This window comes from Chinchilla lanigera, unplaced genomic scaffold (genome assembly GCF_000276665.1).
Source record: "Chinchilla lanigera isolate Chin_1 unplaced genomic scaffold, ChiLan1.0 scaffold00083, whole genome shotgun sequence".
In the NCBI taxonomy this organism is placed as follows: Eukaryota; Metazoa; Chordata; class Mammalia; order Rodentia; family Chinchillidae; genus Chinchilla; species Chinchilla lanigera.
In genome coordinates, this window is record NW_004955484.1 from 8,142,367 (window position 1) to 8,154,727 (window position 12,361).

Genomic DNA, 12,361 nt, shown 5'->3' on the forward strand with positions numbered 1-12,361 from the left:
ATCTCAAAAAAACCAAAAACAAACAAACAAACAAAAAAAAAAACCGCAACAAAAACCAAAAAAACCAAGATAGCATCCTGGGAACCTGGGAAGGGCACGGATGCAGGGGCACCTTGGCTTCTGTTTGGCCCATCAGTAGGTACAGAATGCCTTCATCTGGGATTCCCTGCTGAGTGAGTTGCTTTGTTTTATGCTTTGGTTCTTTCGTTGAGAATTAGCCTCACGTAGTGAGTAAAGCCACAGAAGGGGCCCAGCTACCAGGTTAGAGACCAGCTCCATCGCACAGTGCTTGGCCTTAAGCGAGTCCCTTAGGCTCTCTGTGTCTCCCGTTAATATCTTTAGGTTGGGGACAATCTGCCCCTCCCTAGTAGCTCTGTTGTGACATTTAAAGGAGCATGTAAGGGCTTGCAACAGATTCTGCCTTTTCGAACACCAGCCTGATGTTTTACTGGGCATTTGCGTTTCATTTTAAATGTTTCCGTTCCTGTCCTTGCCCATTTTTATGGAGATTTTTCTAAGTGACTGGCAGGGAGTTCTCAAGGCGAGCGCCCTCCTCGGTCTATGCTGGGAGCCTGCAGCTCGCACAGCCTCCAGGAGGCGCCCGAGGCCCGCGGTACCGGGACCGCCGGCATCCAGCCTGGAGAACTCCCGGTCTGCCTGGGCGGTGCTAGTCTGTCCCTTGGTTCAGGATCCTCGGTCTCCCACCCCCAACCCCACCCCCAGGGCAGTGAGCGGGAAAGGGGCCCGCCGCAGGCTGCTGCATTTATTGTACGGGGAGCACAGCCTCTCAGGGTCCCCGCTCCGTCCCACCTTCTTTTGGGACCTCAGGTAGGCTCCTTGGTCACTACCTGCCATACCCACCGAAAACCTATGCACCGGAGCTGGACTGCCCTTCTTGAGGCTCTCCAAGGACCCCCCCACCAGCTGCTCACCTTGGTGGGGGTGGAGGTGCAGGTGGGAAGCAAAGTTTTGATTTCTGTGCATCAACTCATCCTCACCTGCGACTCACTGTGCAGAGGGACCGAGGTTGGGGCGGGGCCTGGCCAAGATTCCCACCAGGCCGGGCGGTGAGGCCTGGGCCGCACCTCCTGTCAGCAGAGGCCTTAGACTGCGTGGCAATGGGTGAAGGATGAGCAGAGGCGTGAGGCGCCTGAGTGGGAGGAAAGGGCTGGCCACAGGGCCCCAGCTGGAAATGAGAGAACAAAATTCTCAGCGCTGCGGACGGACTAGGGGCCGCTTTGCCGGCACAGAGGGTGAGGGAGACAGAGGGTGCTTGATGTGGCCGTGGCATCACCCTCCTACGGGCTAAAACTGTTCAGGGTCAGGGCTGGACATGGCACCCCAAGTTGCCCATGACAAAGGTGGGTCTCTGACAGGAGGAAGGGTGAGCAGAGAAGCACAGTGAGAACTGGGAGGGGAGAGCAGCGTGCAGGAGCCCCCCAGACTGTGTAGGGGTGTCTTTCAGAGGTACAGGACCAGGATCGCCTGGAATATTGGGGCAGGGGTAAACAAGGAGCAACCCCTGGGGTCTATCGGGCAGCTGTGGCCTGCAGGGGAGAGCTTGCAAGCAGGAGATGGAAGGTGAGGCTGAGGGTGTGTCTATGGCAGGTGGTTTCTGTTTTCCAGGGTGCAAGGGTGGCAAATGGGGAATGCAAGAGAAGATGAGGGACTGCAGTGAATGAGAAGACAGGATGAGGGGCCCTAAGTTAGGGAGCTGGACAGGTCCCTGAGTGCTACGTGGGCCACTAGGCAGAGCCAGGGCAGCACCCCAGATACTCGCCTTGCTTGGAAGGACCCATCTCCTATTAAGAAGCCCCTGCACCAAGACAGGTTTAAAGCGAGCGTGATTCTCACTGCACTCCAGGGAGCCCCACACATGACAGTGCTTCTGGAAGCACTGAGCGCTGTAAAGACCCACCGCGTGGCCAGAGGACCCTGCTAGAGGGAACATTTTATCACAGTGGAGCCACAAATAGGTTGTCTGGTGGTAACTGCTTTCCTAACCTGTAGAGAAAATGTATCACAAACCCACCACAATTAACTAAAGTGGTCACACTCCTCCTTTTTTTTTTTTTTTTTTTTAATTTAAAGCTATTTCGCAACTGGCTTTGCTTCCAAGTTGTTGTTTTTTCTCAACTGAAAACTTTTTTTCTTTTGAATCCCGTAAAATATTCTAAGTGCACCAGGAGGGAGGCATGAAAAGATGTTTGCGTTTCCAGCTCGGCAGCCAACAGTTGCTCAAACAATACCCTCAATGCGTAACCTGGGAGCTTAATATCCTCAAATATTTGTAATTATGCAGAAATAGCCCTAAGAAATGTTCAGATTACTCACAGCTGGGTAATTATCTGCATCCAATGTTCACAACCCTGGAGCTGCTTCTCAGAGTTGGGGGTGCCCTTCTGTCACTCAGGGCATGCAGGGCATGTGGGAGCTGTGGGCAGATCCCACAGGGGGCAAAGAGATGGCATATAGAGCTCCCAGTCTCCCCAAGCCCCATAGAAATTCTCTTCCCTTCCCTGCAGCATGAGAAGTCCAGACATGAAATGCCAGTGGCACCCACTCCACTGTTCACGGGAAAGGAAAACCGGTGTATGGTACACACACACCCACACACAGAGACACACACACACACACATGAACACACACCATTCCCAGCAAATGCTTTTGCCAACCCGTGGATGAAATCCCACATTAAAGAGTGTCTCCGGATGTGTTCCATGGAGTCTCAAAGGCTCCTCCAAAAGGATGCTGTGGTCACACAAGCCTGCAAAGCATCGTCCCTCTACTTCTATGCACCTGTGAGAGGCGCATTACGTGCCCTCTGCTAATATATTCTCCTTTGCTGACGTCCCTCCCACTGCTCTCTGCTCCACGCATATTTCCAGAAGAATATCAAGAAAATGATTTTCCCTGCATAATTACCCACCTCCTCCCCACCCACCTACACACATCTTTCCTCTTCAAAGTGGCAGCTGCTCTGATTTAAGTGGACGGCACCCTGCACTTACAGGCAGGAGGAGGGAGTTAAGTTAAGGGGCCCTCTAGCTGAGGCTAGGGGGAGGGCCCTGGGCACCACCTCATCCCTCACCAGACCTGCTGCCCCTCTGGTCACCTTGAGGACATTCATTTCAGATCCCTTTCCCATTGCCCTTGTTTTGGGGATGAAAGATTGTTGGCTTCTGGATGGGCCACCAGCCAGATGCCTGCCTGATCCGCCTTCCCCTGGACCCAAGATGCCTCAGTCCTGACCCTGTAGCCCAAAAGAAAATTCCTCTGTAGTGAGACCATCTAGTATGCTCTTGCTGCAGCTCATGGAACAGCCAGTCCAAACTAGCACAAACAGCAGAGTGGGTTGGGTCATACAACAGAGGAGTCCAGAAGGAGCTGAGGGTCCAGCCAAAGTTCAGGCAGGACACTATCTCCACTGCCCTGGAATTCCCCCTTCCTCCTGCCTCTGGCTGTGGGCTTCCTCTTCAGCCTGTTCAAGCTCAGTGCAGTGAAGGGCTCAAATGTGCTCCAAATCCAGGTCCACACTCTGACCATCCAGAAGATCCAGCAGGTCTTTCCCTAGATGGCTTCTACAGATGATCAAGAAAGTATTTCCATCAGGCATGATGATGCATTCCTATAATCCCAACACGTGGGATGCTGAGGCAGGAGAATCACCACAAGTTCAAAGCCAGCCTGAACTACATGGTGAGACCTTTTCTCAAAAAACCAAGAAGCAAAAACAAAATTAAAAAAAGAAAGGAAGGAAGAAAAAAGAAAGAAAGCATTTTCCCAGGGTCCTACCCAAAGTCCCTTCTGGTCTGATTGATCCTGATCAGGCTGGTCCATCCTTTAGCTAATCACTGTGACCGGGTAGATGGCTCCTGCTGATGGGAGTCTATCTAGTAAGGACCCTCCCTGCCGCTGAGGAAGTACAGAAAGTCCTGTAGAGCGTGGAGGAAAGGTGGTGCACAAATACCATGGGGACAACTGGAGTCAGGGAAGCTGGAGTGGATGTGCAACAGCCACAGGAGTGAACGTCAGTTCTCTAGGACTTGGTAATTAATTCCGTTTCCTGACGTGCTTTCTCTGAGAAGCAAAGATCCGGCTCTTTCTCTGTGCACCTCAAGACATAGCCATCCAAGCAGGGTCTTGCCTGCCTCGTGTGCTGGCTGTGTCCTCAGCACCTAGGACATGGCTTGCCACCCATGTGCCCCCAGCGCGAGGGAAGGAAGGACTAAAGCACAGTCCGCTACTGAATTTGCTGATGGGTGCGTCCACTTCTGAGTACAGTGCCCGTATGATCCAATCGCCTCCCACACATAGGAGGTCTTGGGAGGACATTTTAGATCTAAACCATAACAGGGAGTGAAGCAGGAGAGCCAGCTTGCTCACGGGTGACTGCAGGGCCCTGCATGAGTCAACAGACTGAGAACCCAGGGATCAATGGAGCTGGCTAGACCAGAGGGACCAGTGACCAGACTGACAGGCTTGCTCCCAGAGGACTCACTTCTGATGTCACTAGGAGGAGGGAGAACTTTTATCAATAGAACTGTGGGTGCTTATCATGTAAATATTTCACTGCACAGGGCTGCAGGGACAATTCTGTGAAATTCTGGGAGCGATACTGGGACATCTATTTATGCCAGGCCATGGAATGGGGCAAAGTAGACAAGGCACAGCTAGTCCCTGCCCTGCAGAGGCACACCTGGTGGATTCAGGTCACCACAAAACCAGGACAAAAACAATGGGACCCTGTCACCAGCAGTGGGAGCAGCCCCTTATCATCCCATCGTTACTGCCAGCCTCTCTTTGCAGTCCCGAGGTGTCCTCCGGAGCTGTGAGGTGTACCAGACACTTCTCTTTTATAAACAGATGACTTGTGACAAATCAATCCAAACATGCATGTTTCCACCTTAGACACTAAGACTTAGAGGGAAGAGTCCCGCCCACGTTTTCCTTATGAAGTTGGTACCTCGGACAAAATGTTCTTCTCCCTTGAGGATTCTTTTTAGTAAAAGGAATAAATTTTTTTTCTTTACTAAAAAAAAGATCTGTTGCTGCAGATTTTTGAAAACTGCAGGTTTAATATCCAGAACTGCTTTCATCTCTATGCTCAATTCCAGAGGCAAGAGCTATCGCCAGCCTCTAGCTGGGTGTAGTGCCATGTCCCGGTGGACTATCCAGCAACAATTGAGACTTTTTTGGGGGCCTCACTGGGACACCACACACATCTGCTAGCTTCTTTGGCCAAGAGGCTGCCTTGGAATGGCTACTCAGCAAGCACTACTGGCTGTCCTGGCCACCCTTGGGTCCCTTCTTGGCCTCTGGAAAGGGTTCTCTCTTCTTGTGGCCAAGAGATCAGTTCTAATAAGGCTCACTGGCAGATGTCAGGCCTTCTAAAAGACATCACCCCAGAACTAGCTTGCTTTGGGGCACTGCTGTGAGTTCCACCACAATTCCCTTTCCAGCCAAAAGCAGCCTCCTGGTGGGGCCTCTACTCCCTACTTTCTTCCTGTCTCAGTTATGGGGACTTTGGTCTCCGTGAGGAACTGGCCAACATCTCCACATAGGGCAACCAACTGTCCTGCTTTGTGTAGGTCTGATGTTCAGTGCTAAAACTGAGGCTGCTGATCACACTATTTCCATACCTCAGAATTTGGAGACATCTCAAGCATCCCCAGAGAGAAAAAAGTCTCTCCCTGGCCTGGTACAAAAGCTAGTCTTGTTTCTGGGTTAATTTCTTCTGGAACACTTATCTAGAGGAAATATTCAGAGGCAGCTGACCCCAATCAGAATAACCTCAGATAGTCGGAGAGGGATGCAAGGCCCAAAGAGTGGAGAGCTTTACCCTTGAGACCAGTCCCTGCCGACATGACAGCTGAAAGGAAGCAGTCCTCTGTTAATGGAGAGGGTGTGTGCCTTGGCCAGGGAAATGCCCAGGAATGACAGGACAAAACAGAGCCACTCCTGAGCATCTTCTGTGTACCTTGCTACACTGGGGCACACAAGTAAGGGAGCGAGGTTGGCAAGATCAAATCCTTGAGGATTTACAGCCCCCAGACCTTGTGGAGGAATCTTCATTATATCTTATGGACACCTGGCTCAGCTAAAAGTCTGAATGTTGGGGTGAGTCTTTGTGGTGGACTAGTTAATGGTCAGTTTGAGCAGGAACCCCCAGCTGAACTGAGTCAGCGTGGTTCTGGGCTGGAAGACCTACCTGAGGATTGCTGCTGGAATGAAGTAAGAAGAGAACAGGAGGGCACAATTACATGCTGTTGATTTCCCTGGAGAAGCTTGCCTGGGCTGGCTTTCCTGATACAACTCCCCCGTTGTCATCATTGGAGGAGCTCCGGTCCTCACTGTCGGGGGTGGCTGCTGTCCTCTTCGGGGGAGCTCTGGTCTTTGCCTTGGGCATCACTTCCTGGCTCCAGTGCAGATCCCTCAGCCTATGCACAGATCCTTCACACTGCTGGTGCAGAATTTCTAGCTTCCACCACTGGCCTTTGGGCCTTCCCAGTGCAGATTCTTGATACGGACTTGCATGAGACATTGCCGTGGGCTCTAGGCCTTCAGCTGGACTCGTGGGGGCATTGCCATGGGATCCAGGCCTTCAGCTGCTTCTTCAGGTCTCCAGCACACAGACAGATCTCTTGCACACCTCTCCATTTGACTCTTTTGAGGAATATTATAAAATAACCCTATAAATTGCATGTCCTGTATTAAATCTATTTCCTTGCAAGCCCTGACTCTAACAGTCCTATAAAGAGGGGCTAAAACCTAGAGTCCACCCACCCACCAGGAGAAGCAGCCTTTTGCACCTCTTCCAGGGAAACACTTTTCTGGGTATGGCCTCTGGTCTTCCATGGCACTTTTTTTTTTTTTTTTTTTTTTTGGTCTTTTTGAGACAGGGTCTCTCTTTGCAGTTCAGGCTGGCCTTGAGCTCACTTTGTAGCCCAGGCTGGCCTCAAACTCACAATGATCCTCCTGCCTCAGCCTCCTGAGTGCTGGGATTACAGGCGTGCTCTACCACGCCTGGCTTCCAAGGCACATTTATCACCAGGTCTGCATCCTAACCTCAAAGATACAAGAATATCAGCTGTTTTGTGGTTTGCACACATGCATACATGCACACGCACACAGGTTAAGATTTCCTACAAGCAAAATAAGTCCCAGCAGCAAGTAAAATATCAGCAAGGTACAAATGAGGTTCCCAATTCTCCCTGGAGAGGCTGTTTTGCTAGAAAAACATGTTCAGCAGAGAATGCACATGTGGTACTGCCTTCAAGATGACCTTACTAGGCACTGGGAAGTGGCCCCTGAATAAATCTCAGAGGCTTTGGTGGGAAGCATTCCCAGAATCACTCATGTTCATCTTCTTTGTTTGATGAACGAACAACAGAGGCCTAGAGAGGCCGAAGGGCTGCCCAGGAAGCCATTAAAGCAGATGGGACAGAGTATATAATGTCCAGGCATGAAATGGAGTTAGGGAAAAGACTCATAGTGTCAGCTGACACTGATGGAACTTGGATGAACCACCTGCACCGGGCTAAATGCTTTATGGCCCCTGTCTAATTTACTGGAAGACCAACCCCCCCAGTTTATGCAGGACTGAGGGGTTTGCTCAGATACAAGCGTCTCAGTGCAAAAAAGGGGAGTCCCGAACAGGAACAAGTTCTTTCCCCTACATTGAATCCTCTTGAAACCTTTTGAAATAGAGACTATTTCTGCTTCCATTTTAATGATAGGAAAACAGGTTTAAATATTTTCTTTCTTTGTTTAAGGTCTCAGAGCCTTTAGGCAATAGAGGCAGCATGGAGACCCAGAAAAGTGAACTGTGATAACAGGAAACTTCCCTAAAAGATAAGAAATCTTGCAAAACTTGACTTGGGAGGATCGTGTTTATTTGGGAAAGCTTTTTTCCCCAGGGGAAGAGGATCTAGGGTGCTCATCAGATTTTTTTAAAAGAGGCCAGGGCCCCATCCAAGCCAACAAAAAGCTCAGGGGTGGCATTGCAAAGGCAGCAGTGCTGGGCTCACTTCCTTTTACTCTGAAGTCGAAAGTGCTTAGCTGTGAGATCAAAACTGGGCACAACCCCAGGAAAGCCTGTGGAGGATGGGGCTGCGCAGAGGTGGGGAAGGTCCTGCAGAGTTGTGAAATTGCCTACCCTGGAAGTGTTTCTGAAGGGGCGGGTCCCCCCAGTCAGCTGCTATGACTCATATTTGATCTTCATGAAGCTCTTGGGATGTGATATTTTGGGGACCCAGATTTGGGGAGGCAGGAAGAAGCTCCAAGATTCACCAGCTCAGTGAGGCCACTTCCTTCCACCAGCTTTGGTCAACGACAGCAGAGGCTCTGGAGCTTCACTGAGAAAGACTTCCCTAAAATTGACCACATAAGCCAATATTCCCTGGGTGCTGACCACTTGAAGCCCTGTGCTAAGTTCTCCACATGGAAGAACTCACTCATTTCTCATGTTAGCCCTGGGAGGTAGGTACTGTTAGCATTTCCATTTGACAGGGTACAGAGGCTTTCCAATGGCACAGGCGGGCCAAAGACATTCAGCTAGTAAGAGCTCACTCTGGGGATTTGAACCCAGGCAGTCTGATGCCAGCTGCCCATCTATCAAACCCTTAGCCACTTGTTTCTTCAGCTATTTCCATCTCTGTGGCCTGTTGACTACTCCTGCTCCTGTCAGGTCCCAAGGGGAGCTCTGAATGTCCCTCCTCCTACTTGATACTTACCCTGTCTGTGGATCCCCCCTGGGGACATTAAAACCATCAACATGATGACAGAGATCATCATCCCTTCCTTAAGGACAGAAACTGAGAGGAGAGAGAGAGAGAGAGAGAGTCCTTCTCACTCCTCACCTTTGTGCACCCCCTTCCAGCAGACAAGATTAAAGGGGCTATATCTATTCAGCTGTACAGGGAAACAGAGAACTTTGCCTACAGGAAAAAAAGAAAGAAAGAAAGAAAGTCCTGGCCCTGGTGTATGGATTCAGTTTGACATGACTGTAGCCATCTTGAATTGTAGCTGATATGATTGCCCCAGAATAACTTTAGTCAAGTTTTCCTGCATAGCTTCCCAGCAAACTAAAATTAGATAAAACCACTAGAACCACATGTGAAGCTTTATAACGGGACCCTGACTCCAGGATTGTGCCTGACTCTGATAGTAGTTTAAGATAAACCAGGTATAGCCCAGCTAGAATGATAGCACATGATAAGTAGATGCTCTAACAGTCCAGGCAAAAGATAATGGCTGGTTTTCCTTGGATGGGAGCTGTGGAGGACAAGGCAGCTGGCTGGGTCGACATACTCGATATGAAGGGCAATGAAAAGAGTCTAGTTGAACCGATGTGCAAGGATCCTCGCTCGTGTCCCAACCCCTATACGTGGTTCTGTATTAGCCACTTTTCTGTGGCTGGGACACAGTGTCCAGCATTCACGACTTCAAGGAGAGGCTTAATTCAGCTCACAGTTAAACAGGGGCTCCGCTGGCTCCGGGTGCAGAAATATCTTTGCAGAAGGGTAGAGCAGGGCTGCTTAGCTCATAGTAGCTGGGAAGCAGAACAGGGGGACACCACCAGAGAACAAAGGGCAAGGGACCAGATGCAGACCCCAAGGTCACATCTCTGTGACCCACCCAGACACACCTAGACACCCCCAAAATTGTGCTTTACTAATTGTCTGGCAACTCCAAGCCAATCAAGTTGATACAAATTAAGCTTAACCACCACAACCCCTGTCCCAGACCCAAATATGTGGATCCAGCTGGTCTTGCTGTCACCGAGGATTAAGATGCTGTCTGCAAGCCTTCCCATAAGTTGCATTCTGTGCCATCTTAGGTCATCTGCCTCTTTCTTTGGTCTCATAGCACCTTGAAGGGACCGGTCCTCATATACTAGGAAAGGGAATGGAAAGGTCTGTTCTACTTCATCCAAGGTGCAGACCCACAGTTTGTGCTGATGAAGGCCTGGCCCGCTGGAGACTATGACCATGGTGGTGACGAATGGGGCCAGGAGATCCAGCTCACTGAACAAAAACTAAACCCCAAACCCAAATTCTTTGATCTGTGTGGTGACCTTATCCATGCCATGCCAGGGTCCTGCTGGCCCAAGGAACAGACTGAGGACCTGCAACGGGTGCTCAAAGACCTTGACAGAGAGATCCCACTGGTCCTTGTCAGTGGCAACCATGACCTGGGTAACATCCGCACAGCTGAGACCATTGAGGAGTTCCACCAGACGTGGAGAGATGACTCCTGTGGCTTCTGGGGTGGGGGTGTCCTGTTCCTGGGGTTCAACTCTCAATTCTAGCATGATGCTTCCTAGTGCCTGGCCCTGAAGCAGGCCCAGGACTGCTGGCTGGGCCAGCAGCTGAGCATCACGGGACAGCGGAAGTGCTGGCACACCATCGTCTTCCAGTGTATCTCGCTGTTCATGCATAGTACCTGTGATGATGACGACTACTTCAGCCTCACCAAAGCTGTGTGTATGGAGTTGGCGGACAAGCTCACCAGTGCAGGTAACAGAGTTGTGTTCTCAGACCACTACCACAGGAATGCTGGGGGCATCTTCCAGAACCTGGACATGGTGGTGTCATCTGCCATTGGATGCCAGTTGGGCAAAGACACCCATGGGCTCTGAGTTGTGGTTATCACCACTGAGAAAGTTGTTCATCGGTACTACAGTTCAGATGAGCTAAGCAAGACAGGAATAGAAGATGATCTAATGGAGCTGAAGAAGAAGGAATGAGTGCCTTTGTGATCTGCTCCCTTTTCACTTCCAGTTTTTTATTTTGCCAGAAACAGCAGCAGCACACAACTCTTTGGTGCAATGTAAGCATAGACCAGGAAGTTCTATGAATTTACATCCTTTTGCGTAAATCCTATGCTAAATTGTATTGACAAAAGAACTGCCACACAAAAGGACTGGAAATAATTTTCTAATTATTACGATATTAGACTATCTCTGCATAAATATTTGAGAAAATTCTCCTAATGGTGCATTTCTCAACTCTGCTTTCAAATTAGATTGTTTCTGACAGCATATGATCAATGTCTCCCTATTGACCTCAGTCCCAGCTTGATATCCAAGTGTGATCTTTGATAATTTCTTGAACACACTGTATCTGATTATATTAAATTGTGGTCATGACTCCCAAAATATTAGCAAAACAAAGGTCATCTCCTTTCCTTTTTAGCAAAACAAACAGCTGTCTCTTGCTCTCTTAGCAGAGTCATTTAGACCTGTTTTAACAAAGAGCCAAGTATCTACCATTGGCTGTTAAATTCTGAAGTATCCATTATTGCCAATGCTGGGAACAGAATACACTTGATACAAGTCAGAACTTGAAATTGCCTTCCTGACAACTACAAAAGTTATCTTTGCATAAAAGTTGGCTGTTTATGAAAATCTCACCCAGAAGATTGTAATCAAGGCCCTAAGGTGGTGTGGAAAGTCGTTCTCAGTCCGGTTTTCTCATCTGCAGTTTTCTGGTGCTAGGGTCAGTCGACAGTGGGATTCTCATGGAGTCGGAATGCAGCCTCAAAATGTCACCCGCTTCAACAAAAAAAGTGGGAAATGATGAAGACTTCTCAACAAAAACAAAGCAGAAATTCTAGTGGGGCCAGAACAGGCTTTCAGACACACTAACTTGACACCAAGTATGGTTAAATGCACAAGTACCGTATCCCTTGGCAGAATAGCATCTGTTATTTAAAGCCAGCATCAGTTTTATATACTATGCTTTGCTGCATCTCCTTAACAGCTCCTGACCCCAGTGTGCTTTTACCCATGTAGTTTGTTTGCATGCTTGCTTGCTTATTCCTTTTGTGAGGATTAAACCCAGGAATACTGAGCTACGTTCCTAGCCCTTTTATTTGACAAGTTCTCACTAAATTACCCAGCGTGGCCTTGGGCTTGCAATTCTCCTACCTCAGTCTCCCAAGTAGCTGGGATTACAGATTGCACCACCACATCCAGCCAATCCATGCAGTCCTTTTCACAAGTCATCCTGGTGAACAAGTTACGAAGTACTCCGAATTCTGGCAGGGGACTTTGCAGAATGATAGGGTAGTACTCACTAAGCTTAAACCCACTTTTAAAAACTGGTTACAAATGAACTGCAAAGCCCATTAAGGTAAAAAAAAAAAACTTTCTTGTTAAAGAGTTTTAGTCATCGTAGCAAAGCAATGGGAAATTAAATAGAAAGCTAGTTGGATATGTAAATTCATAAAGAACAAAAGACGAGGCGTTAATTATACTACAGATTGGTGGTACACGTTTGTTCATTGTTATGTGCAAAAAAGTTAAAATTTTCCAAACTTTTCCAAATTTCCAAATTTTCCTTGGGGTGCTTTGCTG

At 49.0% G+C, this 12,361-nt stretch overlaps 1 pseudogene; it reads left to right on the top strand.

The window, feature by feature from the left end:
- Window positions 1–561: 561 nt before the first annotated feature.
- On the top strand, window positions 562–10,750 carry LOC102006780 (annotated as a pseudogene).
- Window positions 10,751–12,361: the final 1,611 nt, after the last annotated feature.